Source organism: Equus caballus, chromosome 4 (assembly GCF_041296265.1).
Source record: "Equus caballus isolate H_3958 breed thoroughbred chromosome 4, TB-T2T, whole genome shotgun sequence".
Taxonomy (NCBI): Eukaryota; Metazoa; Chordata; class Mammalia; order Perissodactyla; family Equidae; genus Equus; species Equus caballus.
In genome coordinates, this window is record NC_091687.1 from 106,234,288 (window position 1) to 106,251,876 (window position 17,589).

The 17,589-nt window shown below is 39.3% G+C and overlaps 1 long non-coding RNA gene across 1 annotated transcript; it reads left to right on the top strand.

Annotated features, from left to right (window-relative positions):
• The first annotated feature begins 1,435 nt into the window (after positions 1-1,435).
• LOC138923848 (uncharacterized) lies at positions 1,436-8,547 on the top strand. Its single transcript, XR_011438039.1, has 2 exons — positions 1,436-1,628; positions 8,361-8,547. It is a non-coding gene; the product is annotated as an uncharacterized lncRNA (long non-coding RNA).
• Positions 8,548-17,589: the final 9,042 nt, after the last annotated feature.

A 17,589-nucleotide genomic window follows, 5' to 3' on the forward strand; every position in this document is an offset into this window, starting at 1 on the left:
AACAGTACACAAGGGTTCCTCTTTATCCACATCCTCGCCAACATTTATTTCTTGTCTTTTTGATAATAGTCATTCTGTGGGTGTGAGGTGATACCTCATTGTGTTTTTTTTTGTCAAGAAGATTGGCTATGAGCTAACGTCTGTTGTCAATCCTCCTCTCTTAAAATTTTTTTCTCCCCAAAGCCCCAGTAGATAGTTGTATATCCTAGTTGTAGGTTATTCTATTTCTCCTATGTGGGATGCCACCACAGCACGGCTTGATGAGCAGTGTGTAGGTCCGTGCCAGGATCCGAAGCAGTGAACCCTGGGCCACTGAAGCAGAACATGCAAACTTAACAACTCGGCCACGGGGCTGGCCTCAAACATCATTGTGGTTTTGATTTGCATTTCCCTGATGATTAGTGATGGAGCACCTTTTCATGTACCTGTTGGCTATTTGTATGTCTTCTTTGGAAAAATGTCTATTCAGGTCCTTTGCCCATGTTTTAATCATATTATTATTACCATCATTATTTACTATTTTTACTATTGAGTTTATGAGTTCTTTATAAATTTTGGATATTAACCCCTTATCAGATGCATGATTTGCAAATATTTTCTCCCATTCCATAGGTTGCCTTTTCATTTTGTTGATGGTTTCCTTTGCTGTGCAGAAGCTTTTTACATCGACGTTATCCCACTTGTCTGTTTTTGCTTTTGCTGCCTGTGCTTTTGGTGTCATACCCAAAAAAGTCATTACCAAGACCAGTGTCAAGGAGTGTTTTCCCTGAATTTTCTTCTGGTAGTTTTACAGTTAAGTCTTCAATTAATTTTTGAGTAATATAAGGTGCGGGTCCAATTTCATTCTTATGCATGTGGGCATCCAGTTTCCCCGGACCATTTACTGAGCAAACTATTCTTCCCCATTGTGTGTTCTCAGAACCCTCATCAAATATTAGTTGACAAAGTTTTCTTCTTGGAGGGAGAACCTTCAAGAGTGATGCACCTTCGTGGCTTCCACGGCTGGTTGGCATGCTCCACGCAGATCCACTTCTCCGTATGTATTTGGATCTGTTCCTTCAGGGTTCCCCTAGGACTCTCTTCCTGAGAGGCAGCTAAAAGTGGAAGATTTCTAGGATGGACTGCAGCCATTGTTGCTGTCCTCAATCCCGGCTGCAGCTAGGGCTCACTGTCTTCCTCCTCCATTATCCATTCTCAATTCCCCTCACCTTCAGATTTCATCTGTTTGTGTCAGTGCTTACCTTTTGTGCGACTCAAACTCTCATTCCTGAGGGATCTCGGACCTCAATAACCGTACTCTTCTTACGCTGGGGTTGCGGTGCTCCCACATTCATAGTTTCAGTTGGGCAAGGAGTACCCAGAGGCACCCGAGTGGAGTTCCACAGGTTCTACCATGTCCCCATTGTGAACAGCAGCCTTTTCTTCTGCTCATCAGGGTCAATTAATGATGCCAAGGTGAGTCTGCTGTTCTTGGCTGCTGGTTTCCGGACACAAGGAGTCTACAGTGTTCAGGTGGCAGCCATAGGTCATGGTTCAGTGGGACTTTTGCTGCAGATGGGAAATCTAACCCTGCAGAGCCCAGGGACAAGAAAGACAAAGCCCTCTCCGGTGGGTAACTGGGAATAATGGTAAGTGTGGCTTCTTCTGCTTCTTTTATCTCTTGGTTCTCAAACCTGTGTATTCTTCTTCTTGGAGATCACCAATTCACTTTGTCTGGGGCATTCTAGAAGGTGGCAGCCCACTCTCACTGAGGATCCCCCCTTTGAGCTGGCAGTCCAGAATTTATCCTCCTGTCTCTCAAGCATATGTATCTTGCCAAGGCCACTAGCATGCTGGCCATCTATTGCTCATCCTGCCTGTTCAATGTGATATCATTGATGTGATGTGGTTCTCAATTGGGAATGATTTCCCCCTACAAGGGACATTGACAATATCTCGAGATATTTTGGTTGTCACAACAGGGAAGTGGGCACCACTGGCATGTGGTAGGTAGAGGCCAGGGATGCTGCTAAACATCCTACAATGCACAGGACAGCCCCCTAAAGAGTTGTCTGGCCCAATAATGTCAATAGTGCTGAGGTTGTGAGACCTTGATGGAATGCATCAATGTGATATATTGCAAGATGTCCAGATGGTCCAGATCTCTTTGGGTCAGAGAGCAGGAGAGGTAACTCCTAGGGAAGTGGTTTTCCCTTATTCAGTGTCTCAGTTTTGCTAACGCACTAAGCATGTGCTTATTTTTCACCTTGGGTCATCCAGCACCCCCAGACTCACCCTGCACAGCCTTCCCTTCCTCACAGCAATTTCTTTCACTTCCATTTCTTCCTGTTTTTGCACTGAGAAAGACATAGTGAAGAATATGGCTTTTTTCCCCCCTCTGGTGAGAAACATTTGCTCTGAGGTGACATCTGTTGCCAGTCTTTCCCTTTTTTTTGCTTGAGGAAGATTAGCCCTGAGCTAACATCTATGCCAGACTTCCTCTAGTTTGTATGTGGGTTGCCACCACTGTGTGGCTTGATGAGTGGTGTAGGTCCATGCCTGAGAACCAAACCTGTGAACCTGGGCCACCAAAGCAGGGTGAGCCAGACTTAATCACTGCACCATGGGGCTGGCCCTGAAGAATGTGGCTTTTGTGGTGAATTTAGCTTAAAGAGTCAAAGAAAAAAAACAGTTGCCTGATTACAAAAAGACAGAAAATCTGAAAAAATACTCATCTTCCTGTCCCATCATTACAATTGTTTGTACCATGGACCCATTGGTCCAGCCACTCCCGTGGGCATAGTGTTATCCTCCCTAACAAACTAAGGCATCAGCATGTCTCACCTCCCATTTTCCCATGAGAGGCAATAAGATGCTAACAAGAAACCTCTGTGGCTTTAGCTGTTGCCTTTATCTCTGAGAACACAGGATGTACTCATTTGACTGTTGTTGTAAAGTCTAGCTGTGAGCAACATGACGCATTTGTCTCTTCAGCTACAAGCCTTTCCTGTTTATTGCTTTTCCGTTAATGCTGTCCTCACGTATGTTGGTGGGTGGTAGTGTGGCAGCCCTGTGTTTCCTGACCCCCAGTTTATGGGACAGTGTGTAGGCTAGTTTAAAGGGGTCAAGCCTGGGCCAAGGAAGTAATTTGTCCGTTGTCTTTCATAAGGCTGCAGTAACCTGAAGTTTACAGTGAGGTCATTTTGACATTGGTCATGAATGTTTTCTTAGCTTTCACTCCACCTGCTATTGCAGCACTCCAGACCCCCAACAAGTTCTTGTTTTCCTTGGATATATTTCTGAGGTTCCCCAGAGGATGAATTATGTTAGCTCCTGAAAATTTCTTTCACCTGCTATGTGGTATTTACCATGCTTTTCCTGATATGGATCCTTCTCTGCTGGGTACTGCCTACAAGGCACCACTGATTACCAGGCATGATTCTCAATTTTATTGGTCGTCAAGTCTCAGGTTGTCAGCCTCCAGGTCTACTGGGTACTGGAGCATCCACCAAACTCCTCTGGTGTTTCTTCTGAGTGTGTCTTGTAGGTACCACTATTGGCTCTGCGGGCCATGCATCTCTTTCCTCCCTGGGTTTCCCACCCTGGGAATGGTGCCACACTCCGTCACGGTGCCCGAGCCAGGAACCTTGATTTATCCCTCCCATAAAAAACACAAGTTGTGGATTATAATGGCTTTGTATCTCTCCAGAGCATTCACTCCTCACCCCCATCTCCACCCCATTTTATGGTCACCATGATTTCTGGTCTGGATTGTTGCAACTGTTTCCTGGGACTGCACTTGATTCAAGGATTGCTGCTCTCTAATTGCCCCTCATGCTGCAACCAGAATGCTATTTATAGGGCTTAAGTATAATTATGAGGTGATATAGTTGAAATGGCAGAGTAAAGACCTCCAAAAATCTTTAGCTTTACAAAAACAAGGAATACTTTCAAAAATGGTCAGAATCAACTTTTTCAGAACTTTGGATGTTAACCAAAGGCTTGGAGGGATGTGATTTTCAGAGTTGCAACATTCTGTTACTTAAAATGTCCAGTATTCAACAAAATATTACTGAACAGGCAAAGAAAAAGAATGTATGATGCCTATACAGGAAAAAAAGCTATGCAGAAGCTTTTTAGCTTGCTAGGGTCTCACCTACCTATTTTTGCTGAGGATAGAGAGAAAAAAGAACGAAGAAAAATAAGCAGATCATCAGAGACCCATGGAACGTCATCGACATACTGACATACACATAAAGGGAACCCCAGAGCAGAACACAGAGAGACGAGAGAGAAAGAGGCAGGAAGAGTATTTGAAGAAATAATGGCCGCACACTTCCAAAATTTGAGGAAAAACATTAATTCACATATCTAAGAAACTCCATGAACTTTAAGTAGGATAAATCCAAAGAGACCCACACCTGGACATAGCATCCTCAAACTATCAAAAGACAAAGATAGAAGCTATAGAAGCCAGTGGTCCATAGGATGATACATTCAAAGTGCTGAAAGAAAAAGACTGTCAACCCTAAATTGTTCAAAAGTGAAGAAATCTAAAACATTCCCAGATAAAGAGAAACTGAAAGAATTTGCTGCTTGCAGATCTACCCTACAAGAAATACTAAAGGGAGTACTTCAGGCTAAAGTGAAAGAACACTAAATAGTAACTCAAATCCACATGAAGAAATAAAGAGTACCTCATAAAGATGTAATTTATATGATATTAACAGCACAAAAGTGGAGAAGAGAGAACAGAGTGACATAACAGCAAAGTTTTTTATACTGTTTAAATTAAGTTGGAATTAACCTGAAATAGATTGTTGTAAATTAAGATGTAAACTGTAATCCCCAGGGCAGCCCCTAAAATGATGTAAAAAGATAATATTTAAAATATAGTAAAAGAAATGACAAAGGTGTTAAAATAGTACACTAGAAAATATCTATTTAACACAAAAGAAGGCAGTAAAATAGAGGAATCGAAAAGACATTAGATATATAGAAAACAAACAGCAAAATTGTAGACATAAATCCTATCTTAGTAATGAAATATAAATGGATTAAACATTCTAATCAAAACGTAGAGATTGGGAGAATGGATTACAAAAAACCCATGATCCAGCTGTATGCTGTCTACAGGAGACACACTCTAGAGGTCTACAGGAGACATATTTTAGATTCAAAGATGCAAACAGGTTAAAAGTTTAACGACGGAAAAGGATACCATGTAAACCATAACTAAAAGAGAGCTGGAATGGCTACACTAACATTAGACAAGATAGAATTAATAAAAAAATTGTTACTTGTCACAAGTAATGGCATTTTATAATGAAAAAAGGGTCAGTCTATCAAGAAGGTATAACAATTATAAATATATATATGCACCTGACATCTGAACCCCAAAATGCATGAAGCAAAAACTGACACAATTGAAGGGAGAAACATACAGTCCAACAACACTTGGAGATGTCAGTATCCCACTTTCAATAACGGAAAGACCAACTAGACAGGAGATGAGAAAGAAATAAGAAGACTTGAAGAACACTCTAAACCCACTAGACCGAACAAACATCTATAGAATATTCCACCCAAAAGCAGCAGAATACACATTCTTCTAAGGGCTCTTGGAATATTATCCAGGATAAACTATATGCTAAGCCATAAAATAAGTCTCAATAAATTTAAAAAGATTGAAATAATACAAAGTATGTTCTACCACAATGGGAGAAAATGAGAAAACAATATCAGAAGGCAATTTATAAAATTCACAAATATGTGGAAATTAAACGGCACACTCCCAAATACAGCAGTCCCCCTTATCTGCAGTTTCACTTTCCACATTTCAGTTACCCAAAGTCAACCGTGGTCTGAAAATATTAAATGGAAAATTCCAGAAATGAGCAATTCATAAATTGTAAATGGCAGCGCCATTCTGAGTAGCACGATGGATTCTCACACCATCCTGCTTCATTCCGCCTGGGACGTGAATCATCCCTTTGTTGTATCCCCAACCGTCAACATCATCTGCTCCTCATATCCGACCATCAACACTGTCATGGCTCCATCATTGTCCTTCTGACTTATCATCAGAAGGTTGATAGTAGCCTAAGGCTACCTCGCAATTCCTACATCATTGACCTCACTTCATCTTAACATTTAGGCATTTCATCATCTCACATCATTACAAGAAGAGTGAGTGCTATTCAATTAAGATATTTTAAGAGAGAGGGAGAGAGTGAGAGAGAGATCACATTCACATAACTTTTATTATAACAGTTATAATTATTCTACTTTATTATTAGTTATTGTTGTTAATCTCTTCCTGTGCCTAATTTATAAATTAAACTTTATCATAGGTCTGTATGTATAGGAAAAAACACAATATATATAGGTGTCGATACCCTTCACGGTTTTGGGCATCCACTGGGGGTCTTGGAATGTATCCCTCATGGGTAAGTGGATAAGAGGGAACTGCTGTGGCCAGTGGGCCAAAGAAGAAATCACAAGAGAATTTAGAAACTACTTTGAGATGAATGAAAATGAAAACACAACATACCAAAATGTATGAGATGCAGCTGACACAGTACTTAGAGGGTAATTTAAAGCTGTGAAGGCCTTTATTAAAAAGAAGAAAGATTTCAAGTCAGTAATGTAACCTTCCATCTTAAGACACCAGCAAAAGAAGAGGGACTGAACATAAAGCAAGAGGAAGGAAGGAAATAATAAAGATGAGAACAGACACAAGTGAAATAGACAATAGAAAAGCAACAAAGCAAATGAGTGAAACTCAAAGTTGTCCTTTGAAAAAAAATTGACAAAATTGACAAACATTTAGCTCGTCTGACCATGAGATAGAGAGAAGGCTAAAATTACTAAAATCAGGAATGAAAAAGGGTACAGTGCTGCTGATCTTACAGAAGTAAAAAGGACATAAAGAAATACTAAGAACAACTGCACGCCAACAAACTAGATAATGGGTGAAATGGACAAATTCCTAGAAAGACAAACTACTGAAAGTGACTCACAAAGAAATAAAATCTGAATATACTTACAGTCTATCAGTAAAGAGAATAAATTAGTAATTAAAAAACTGCCCCCAAAGAGAAGCCCAGTACCTGATGTCTTCGCTGGTGAATTCTGCTAAATATTTAAGGAAGAAGTAACACGAATAATTCACAAACACTTAAGAAGTAGGAGAGGAGACAGTACTTCACCATTCATTCTATGAGGTCTGTATTATCTAGACAAAGATATTACAAGAGAAGAAAACCACAGATCAATATCCTTTATGAATATAGACATAAAAATCCTCAACAAATACCAGCAAATCGAATATGATAACTTTTGAAAAGAAGTATATGCCATGAGAAGCATGTAGCATTTATAAATATAGATTCTTTGGATTTATCCCGGGAATGACAGATTGGTTCAATATATAAATATCAATCAATGTATTACACCATATTAATAGAATGAAGGAGAAAATCACATGATCATCTGAATAGATGCAGAAAAAAAACATGTAACAAAATCCAACACCCATTTATGACAAAAACAATCGACAAACTAGGAAGAACTATAATAATCATGATGTTCTCCAGCTTATTATCCTTTATGCTCTCACGTGTCCTCGCAAGTTCTAGACTCCTTGGTATTTTAAGTGAGGCTCTTCGTATTGAGGCATCCATTGAAATCTCCACTCATCGATCACTATGCTTACTCAGATAGTCACCCCCAAGGGTCCTGCCCTCCTGCCTGCATTGCTTCCGACAGCAGCTCTCCCCCCACCCCTGCCAGTTCCCTCCTCCCCAGGCATACACACATGCTCTGGATGGCTACTCCAACTCATCATTTGGGTTTAAGGATTCACCTTCAATCTCACATTCTTAAGGAAAGTTTTCAGACCCACCTAAGGCTGACTTAAGTGCCCCTCCTGTATAATTCGATCACGTTCTCTGCATACACAGGCCAAGTGCTTCTATTTCTTGTCTATATCCCCAGATACATCGTAGAAACCTTGGTGACAGAAGACTCCTTGTTGTTAAATTATATCCCAATGTGTGATATGTCCAAGGCCCTCAATTTATAATTTATCACTCATATGTCAGTTGAGTATCCCCTACTCTGTGAAGAATTGGTGAAATTTGGTCTAAGCTGTAATTACACAATATGAAAGCATTCAGAGTCCTCCCTATTATTACTAAGAGTTCCCTTTACTTCTTCCTCAGTCGTGTCTCTGTTTCCTCAGTCCTATGAAATTACGTACTGTTTCTATTTCAGCCTATGACTCTAAAAACCTAAAATACAGTGTTTTTTACTGTTTTTTTTAAAAACTAGTATTCACACATAATTGCTCATAATCACCTTTTTCTTTCTTTTTCTAGGTTTAGAAACTTTACTGGAGATTCTGCAGAGTACGAGAGTCAGCACACAGACTTTTTCTCCCCTTCTGATCACTCTCTTCTCTTTGTTCTCCTCTCATTTAAAAAAGCTTTTAAAATGCTTTTATTCGTGTACATGAGATCCTGTCCCTTAGTGGATAATAAAGGTGTCTCTGTTTTAGTTTGTCAAGCTTTGGTTAAAAACAAAACCTTATTTCACTTAACATAATTCCCTCAAGGTCCATCCATGTTGTTGTGAATGGGACAATTTTATTCTTTTTTATGGCTGAGAAGGACAATCTCTGTATGACTCCACTCATATGAGGAATTTAAACATGTGGACAAAGAGAGCAGATTAGTGGCTACCAGGGGAAAGGGGGGGTGGGGGGTGGGCACAAAGGGTGAATGGGTACACCTACAACACGACTGACAAACAATAATGTACATTTGAAATTTCAAAAGTTTGTAAACTATCATAAATTCGATAAAAATTAACTTTAAAAAAAACAAAAACAAAAAAACCAAAAACCTTATGGAGCTGGCCCGGTTGCACAGTGGTTAAGTTTGCGCCTTCTGCTTCAGCAGTCTGGGGTTAGCAGGTCTGGATCCTGGGCGTGGACCTACACACCACCCATCAAGCCATGCTGTGGTGGCGTCGCACATACCAGAACTCGAAGGGCTTGCAGTTAGGATATACAACTGCGTGCTGGAGATTTGGGGAGGAAAAAAAAAAAGAAGAAAGGAGGAAGATTGGCAAAAGATGTTAGCTTAGGGCCAATCTCCCTCACCAAAAACAAACAAACAAAACCTTACTCCCTCTTCTCCCAAATTATATTGAAAGGTAAGAAAAATAAATTTAACAAAACATTTCCCACATATTCAGAATTTTGAATAAATTACATATGAACCTCAAGAGTGGACCAGAGAATGTCAGGGCCTCCAACAGGTTTAACAAAGAGATATATTTGTACTTATTTCTGGTATCCAACCTGTTTTCTAGGACTATTTAAAAGACTCAATTCTAACCCTTCTAGCTCCTGGAGATAACCCCCTTTCTCCAGCCATTTCTTCCAGCTGTTTGCTACCTCCTGCTTGTTATTTCAGTGGTTGGATTGCTTTCCGTTTCTTTTTTAGGTTCTTGATTTTTTCCCCTCTAGCTCATGCTGGGTCTCATGTTGCTGAGAGAAGACGTTTTGTGGTGTGCTTCCTGTTTGGCACTTTTGGCCTCATCCTTCCTTTGTTTTTCAGTGGATGTTTTTGATAACAGCTTATTCATTTGCCCTTGTGATTTCATCCTCTGAGGTGGCTTCTCATGCAGCTTGAGATCAGTGACTTGTTTGTTTCTTACAGCTGGAGTTCTAAAACTCATTCCAATATTGGCTCTCACTGGGCACTTCACCCTACAACTGCTCGAGAAGGTACTGATTTCACTACAAATACTATGCCTGAAAATTTCTGCTAAGAATGTGGCCATATCTCTGCATTCGATGGCACATTATACTTGTGCAGGAAAAGGCTAGTATAATGCAAATCTTGCACCTGTTACTATCACGGAACCTGGCAGCACATGTAGCAGTGACGTTGTGCTCCTCCTCATGCAGGCACCACACAAAGCATGTAAAATCAGAGGCCACTGTTTTTAGAATAAGTTTGTGTTTTGAAATACCCCACATCTTCATTTGTCTCCTTGATTCCCACACCCATATAGTACTAGTATGGCTGCATGAAAGCCGTTGTAGACTCCGTTATGAGAGCCAGTTCCAAAGTCAAATTCACAGCCACATAGCAAGTAGCAACAAGCAAATTGTTGCTTCGGCAAGAGTTTGGCTAGAAGGCCAAACTCAATAATTGGGGTCATTTTGGGGTAGTTGCACCATAGCACCTTCTTCATGTGTTGTAATGTAGAAGAGTGTTTGTTATCCACAGTAGCAAACGATTGTTTTGTTGACATCTGTACTAGCTATTATCAACTCACGGTTACTGGTTCTTAGTTAATATCATCCCTGATGTTTGTTCCCTTACAGTGAACCCAGCACAGATGGGGTTAAAAGCAAAAGCACCTTTTCCCAGTTCCCTGCTTCTTTAGCTACACTCATGTAAATATCTGTTTGTTTAACCTCTGACTCCCTGAGCCTTTACAACCAAATAGAAGTTACAATTGTTAAAGCTCAGGTGGGCTGGCACTGGGCTCACATTAAAGTGCACCACAGGGAAACTGTTGTCTAGAGAATGTCAGAAAGCCGAGGATTCCCAGACCTCAACTCTTTGGCTCCCTGATGCTAAAATCCACCATCCATAATGAAGGCAAGACAGCCAAGGACACCCACCTGCAATCCTCCTGTCTTACCATTCCCCCCTTCCTGCAAGCAGCCTCTCAAGGCCAAACACAGGCTGGTGAGAAAACGCCAGCCAAAGCTACAAGCACCCCTCCCCCACCTAAAACCCCAAATAAAAGCCCCTACCTGTTTCTTAACAGGGAGCTAGCAATTTTTGAGGCATGAGCCCTTGCGTTGCTCTCTTTGTCTGGCAAAGAAAAATAAAGGCTTTCCTTTCCACTCAAGACTCTGTTCTCGTTACTTGGATTGGCATCAGGTTCAGAGACCGAACTTTCGGTAACATCACCAGTGGCTTTTAGATTCTATAGCTCTGAATCTCTGTTGGCCTCAGACACTTTTGTGGCTAAAGTTTCATGATATCCCCCAAAGCAGGGTACAGATTTACTTTAATAAAAGAAGGTACACCCTTATTTTCAGGAACATACACATTTGATCGCATGGTTGAAGTCCTGGGGGATAATGCAAAAGCATTGATCTTTTTTGCCAATTAATTCATATGTAATATTTCATCTAATATAGTTGTAATTTATTTACAACATTTCCAACATTTTATTATCTGCTCCATGTGACCTTGGCTCAAGGTGGAGCTGTCTGGGGGCTCAACTGAGCTGCGGTGTACGAGATGCTTCCCTCACATGGCTGGTGGTTGATGCTGGCTATCAGCTGGGAGCTCGGCTGGGACTGTTGACTCCAGTGCCCACACGGGGTCTTCTCCTCCAGTTTGAGCTTCTCATAGCATGGTGGCTGGGTTCTGAGAGGGACTGTTCCAAGAGCAGCATTCCATGAACCCTCCGGTCTTTTCAGAGAGACCCTCTTGCTCCTTAATTTCCAAAGGAGAGAATATTTAAATACCACTCCCTGGGAAGAGAACAGTATGAAGGAGAAGTAATTTGGGGGGAAGAATTAGGGGGAAACCCTGATACTCACTGTTTCCAGACATGGGACTGGAGTTACTTTGCCTCAAACCAGGAGACAGGTTCCATGCCCCCTCCCTTGGGTTCCTGGATCTCCCTGTGCCCATGTGTAGCCTGCTCGGTACTTCCTGTTTCCATGCTCTAAGCTGACCAGAGAAGGTCTTTTTCTGGCTGACTCAGGCAAGTCTTTCCTCATTGGGTTTACTCTTCTCAGTCTAGTATGGTAAGGATGTTAGCTGAGGCCCACTCCAGACCCAGCATCGTCCATTGAGGGAGAAGGTTTGGGAAGCCCCATTTGGACCTTTGATTCTTGCTGCATTTCTTCATCTCAATTCACTAGGAGGCTCTGTGCTTTGGATGAGAAAGTGATAGTTTGCCCAACTGACTCCGTTCGTTGTCTGTATATGCTATTGTTCAAAACTATGGAGGAAAGAAGGGGCTCATTGGCAATGTGAATCTAAGCAATGACATCTGGAATGTGAATAGTAGTTGAAAAGTATTAATGTGCTTTTGTCTTTCTAAGCATGTGAAAGTAGCTAAAGTCTGTTGGAGGCATTGTCCTCGGAGAGATAAAATATGCTTAGTTACAAGAGAAATGCAAAGAGGAAAATCAAGGTAACATTCGGATTCAAATATTTTAAAAGTGGTTTTGCCCAAATCCAACATCATTGCAAATCAGGGTTTTGTCTAAGCATATCATAGGTCATGGTCGCTGGGCTAGGCACTCCAAGAACTTATCAAAATGTTCCAATCACATTTGTCTTCCTAAAACAGTGCTTAATGTTGACTGTGTATCCTGCAACATGTTCCTCTTATTTATTTATTTATTTTTTTGGTGAGGAAAATTGGCCCTGAGCTAAGAGCCATGCCAATCTTCCTTTGTATGTGGGACACTGCCATAGCATGGCTTGATGAGTGGTGTGTACGTCCACACCCGGGATCCAAACCTGTGAACCCCAGGCTGCCAAAGTGGAGTACATGAACTTAACCACTATACCACCAGGCCAGCCCCAATATGTTCCCCTTTTTAAAAAATGAATGAATTCATCCAGCTACCAACTACTTAATTCCTTCCAGTACAAAAATCTTTTAACAATTTCTGGGGCTTCTAATACTTATGTTAAGCTTAAGGCATTAATGAATGACAGTTTCTGAAAATTCATATTTTTTCCTTAGATTTGTGAGATAAAATAAAACATCATGAAAGTCAGATAAGGTCCAGCCTGAGAATTCTATTCTGGCTGAATAATGATATGTAGGTATGAGAGCAATCTGTTTGGGTGTTGGGGCCGCCTGCTCTTATAACTCCAGCATAACACAAATTTTACATTCAAGCTCCTTTGTCTTTAAAAAATAAAATCAAAATATTCAGATGTTAAAAATATATTATGACTCTGTATAAGGAAGATTGGGAGCTCTTTTAAATTTAATCTTCTTTTTTTTGAGGAAGATTAGCCTGGAGCTAACGTCTGCTGCCAATCCTCTCTTTTTGCTGAGGAAGATTACCCCTGAGCTAACATCAATGCCCATCTTCCTCTACTTTATATGTGGGATGCCTACCACAACATGCCTTGATAAGCAGTGTGTAGGTCTGCGCCTAGGATCCGAACTGGCAAACCCCAGGCTGCCGAAGTGGAGTGTATGAACTTGACCACTGTGCCACGGGGCTGGCCCCTTAAATTTAATTTTTGAATAGGAAATATATTCATATGATTCCAAAATCTAACAATATGAAATCCTACTTCTTCTTTATACAAGAGAATTTTTTTCCCAGCTTTGCTGAGCTATTCTTGACATATAACATTGTGTAAGTTTAAGATGTACAACATGATGGTTTGATACGTGTATATATTGCAAAATGATTACCACAATAGGGTTAGTGAATACTTCCATCACCTCACATGATTACAATTTCTTATTTTTTGGTTGTAACAACATTTAAGATCTACTTTCTTAGCAACTTGCAAATATATACTACAGTGTTGGTAACTATAGTCACCATGCTGTACTTGCATCCTCAGAACTTATTCATCTTATAACTAAAGGTTTGTATACTTTGACCATCATCTCTTCATTTCTTCCACCCCCAAGGCCGTGGCAACAACCATTCCACTCTCTGTTTCTATGAGTTTGGCTTTTTTAGATTCACATATAAGTCAGATCATACAGTGTTTGTCTTTCTCTGTCTGGCTTTTTTCCCTTAGCGTGATTCTCAAGGTCCATCCATGTTGTTTCAAATGGCAGGATTTTCTTCTCTTTTATGACTGAATAATATTCCATTGTATATACATACCACATCTTCTTTAACCATTCATTTGTAAATAGAGTCTTAGGTTGTTTCATATCTGGGCTATGGTGAATAATGCTGCAATGAACATGGGGGTGCAGATATCTCTTCTAAGGTCCTGATTTCAATTCCTTTGGATAGATATCTAGAAGTGGGATTGCTGGATCATATGGTACTTCCATTTTTACTATTTTGAAGAACTTCTGCACTATTTTCCATGGTGGATGAACCAATTTACCTTCCCACCAACAACGTGCAGGGTTCCCTTCTCTCCACGTTCTCACCAAAACTTGCTATTTCTTGTCTTTCTGATAATAGCCATTCTAATGGGTGTGAGGTGATATCTCATTGTGATTTTGATTTGCATTTCCCTGATGATTAGTGATGTTGAGTATTTTTCATGTACCTTTTGACTATTTGTATGTTTTCTTTGGAAAAATTTCTATTCAGGTCCTCTGCCCATTTTTAAAATTGGATTGTTTATTTTTATTTTTTGCCATGAGTTATATGTGTTCCTTATATATTTTGGATATTAACTCCTAATCACATATGTGATTTGCAATATTTCCTCAATTTATGTAGCTTGCCATTCATTTTGTTGATTTTTTTCTTTTGCTGTGCAGAAGCTTTTTCGTTTGGTGTAGTCCCGCTTATTTATTTTTGCTTTTGTTGCTTGTGCTTTTGATGTCATGTCTGAAAAATCACTGTTAAGTCTGATGTTAAGGAGTTTCCCCCTATGTTTTCTTCTAGGAGTTTTATAGTTTCAGGTCCTATCTTTAAATCTTTAATCCACTTTGAGTTAGTTTTTGTGAGTGGTAGGGAAGTATTTTGGAAGATAGGGGTCCAATTTTATTTTTATGCCCGTGACTCTCCAGTTTTCCCAACATCATTTATTGAAGAAACTATCCTTTCTCCATTGAGTATTCTTGGCTCTCTTGCCAAATTTTAGTTGACTGTATGTGCAAGGGTTTGTTTCTGAGTTCTTGATTGTGTTGCATTGCTCTATGTGTCTGTTTTATGCTGGTACCACACTATTTTGGTCAAAACAGCTTTGTAATATGGTTTGAAATCAGGAAGTGTGATGCCTGCAGCCTTGTTCTTCTTTCTCACAATTGCTTTGGCTATTTGAAGTATATTGTGGGTCCATATGAATTTTAGAATTGTTCTATTTCTATAAAAAATGACACTGGAGTTTTGATAGGGATTGCGTTTAATTTATAGATGGCTTTAGGTAGTAGGTACATTTTAGCAATATTAATTCAACTGATCCATAAACATGAAATATCTTTCCATTTATTTGTGTCTTCTTCCATTTTTTTCACAAAAGTCTTATAATTTCCAGTGTGCAGATCTTTCACCTCCTTGGTTAAATATATCCCTAAGTGTTTTATTTTTTTTGATGCTATTGTAAATGGGGTTATTTTCTTTATTTCTTCTTCAGATATTTTGTTGTTAGTGTATAGAAATGCAGCTGATTTTGTATATTGATTTTGTATCCTGCAGCTTTACTGAACTTGCTTATTAGTTCTCACAGTCTTTTGGTAGAGTCTTTAGGATTTTCTACATGTCAGATCGTATCATCTGCAAACAGAGACAGTTTTACTTTTTCCTTTCTGATATGAATGCCTTTTATTTCTTTTTCTTGCCTAATTGCTCTGGCTGGGACTTCCAGTACTATGTTGAATAGAAGTGAGAGTGGTCATATATGTGTTGCTCCAATGAGAGGAAAAGCTTTCAACCTTTCACCATTGAGTATGATGTTGGCTGTGGGCTTGTCAGATATGGCCGTTATTAGGTTGAGGTTAAGTTCTTTTTGTACTCATTTTATTGGGAGTTTTTATCATGAAAAGATGTTGTACCTTTGTCTATTGCTTTTTCTGCATCTCTTAGGTTGATCACGTGATTTTTATCTTTAGTTCTATTAATGTGGTGTATCGCATTGTTTGATTTGCATATGTTGAACCATCCTTGCATCTCAGGGATAAATCCCAATTGATTATGTTGTGTGAACTTTTTCATATACTGTGGAATTTGGTTGACTAATATTTTGTTGAGAATTTTTGCATCTATACTGATCAGAGATATTGCTTTGTAGTTTTCTCTTCTTGTAGTGTCCTTGTCTGGTTTTGATATCGGGGTTATTCTGGTCTCATAAGATGAGTTTGGAAGTGTTCCCTCATCTTCAATTTTTGGAAGATTTGGTATTAATTCTTATTTAAATATTTGGTAGAATTCACCAGTGGAGCGATATGGTATTGGCTTTTCTTTCTTGGGAGGTTTTTGATTACTGCTTCCATCTCCTTACTTGTTATTGGTCTGTTCAGATTTTCTATTTCTTTATGATTCAGTTTTGGGAGGTTGTATGTTTCTAGGAACTTATCCATTTCTTTTAATTTATCTATTTGATGCATATAATTGTTCATAGTAGTCTCTTATGATCCTTTGTATTTCTTTGGTATCATTTGTAACTTTTCTCCTCTCATTTCTAATTTTATTTATTTGTCTTTTTTTAAAATTCACCTAGAGAAAAAGGTTTGTCAATTTTGCTTATCTTCTCACAAAAAGTAGCTCTTCATTTTGTTGAGCTTTTCCATTGATTTTCTGGTCTTTATTTTTGCTCTGACCTTTGTTACTTCATTCCTTCTGCTACCTTTGGCCTTAGTTTGTTCCTCTTTTTTTGCTTCACTGAGGTGTAAGTTAAAGTTGTTTATTTGAGATCTTTCTCTCTTTTTTTTTTAATGTAGGCATTTATCACTATAACTTTCCCTCTTAGAATTGCCTTTGCTGCATTCCATAAGTTTTGGTATATTGTGCTTCCATTTTTGTTTGTTTCAAAATATTTTTTGATTTCTCTTTTGGCTTCTTCCTTGACTCACTGTTTTTTTAAGAGTGTACTGTTTAATTTCCATGTTTTTGTGAATTTTCCAGTTTTCTTCCTGTTACTGATCTTTAGTTTCACACCACAGTGGTCAGAAAAGATTCTTGGTGTGTTTTCAATCTTTTTAAATTTGCTAAGACTTTTTTTGTGACCTAACATATGATCTATGATGGAGAGTGTTCCATGTGTGCTTGGGAGGAATGTGTATTCTGTTGTTTTTTTACAATAACCAAGAGGTGGAAACAGCTTAAGTGTCTATTGATGGAGGAATGGACAAAGAAAATGTGATATATATATATTTACACACACATGCACACAGTGGAATATTATTCAGTAATAAAAAAGAGGGAAATCCTGTCAACGCTACAACATATGATGAACCTTGAAGACATTGTGCTAAGTGAAGTAAGCCAGTCACAGAGGACAAATACTCATTTTCTACTTATATGAGGCATCTAAAGTAGTCAAATTCACAGAAACAATAAGTAGAATGGTGGGTGCCAGGGGCTGGGGGAAGGGAGAAATGGGGGCTGCTGTTCAATGGACTGAGCGTTTCAGTCGCGCAAGGTGAAGAAGTTCGAGAGATCTGCTGTGCGTTGTGCTTACAGTTAACGATGCTGGACCGCGCTCTTAAAAGCTGCTAAGAGGGTATGTCTGATGTTATGTGTTTCTTACAATAAAAGACTATGAAGAAGCAAATATTAAGAGATCTTGGCTTTACCTTGTCCACTTGAGTCTCCCACAGTCCTCTAAAATTAACCACTTTCTTTCTTGGATATACTTACAGTGTTTCTTTCTGCAAATATAAGCAAGTCTG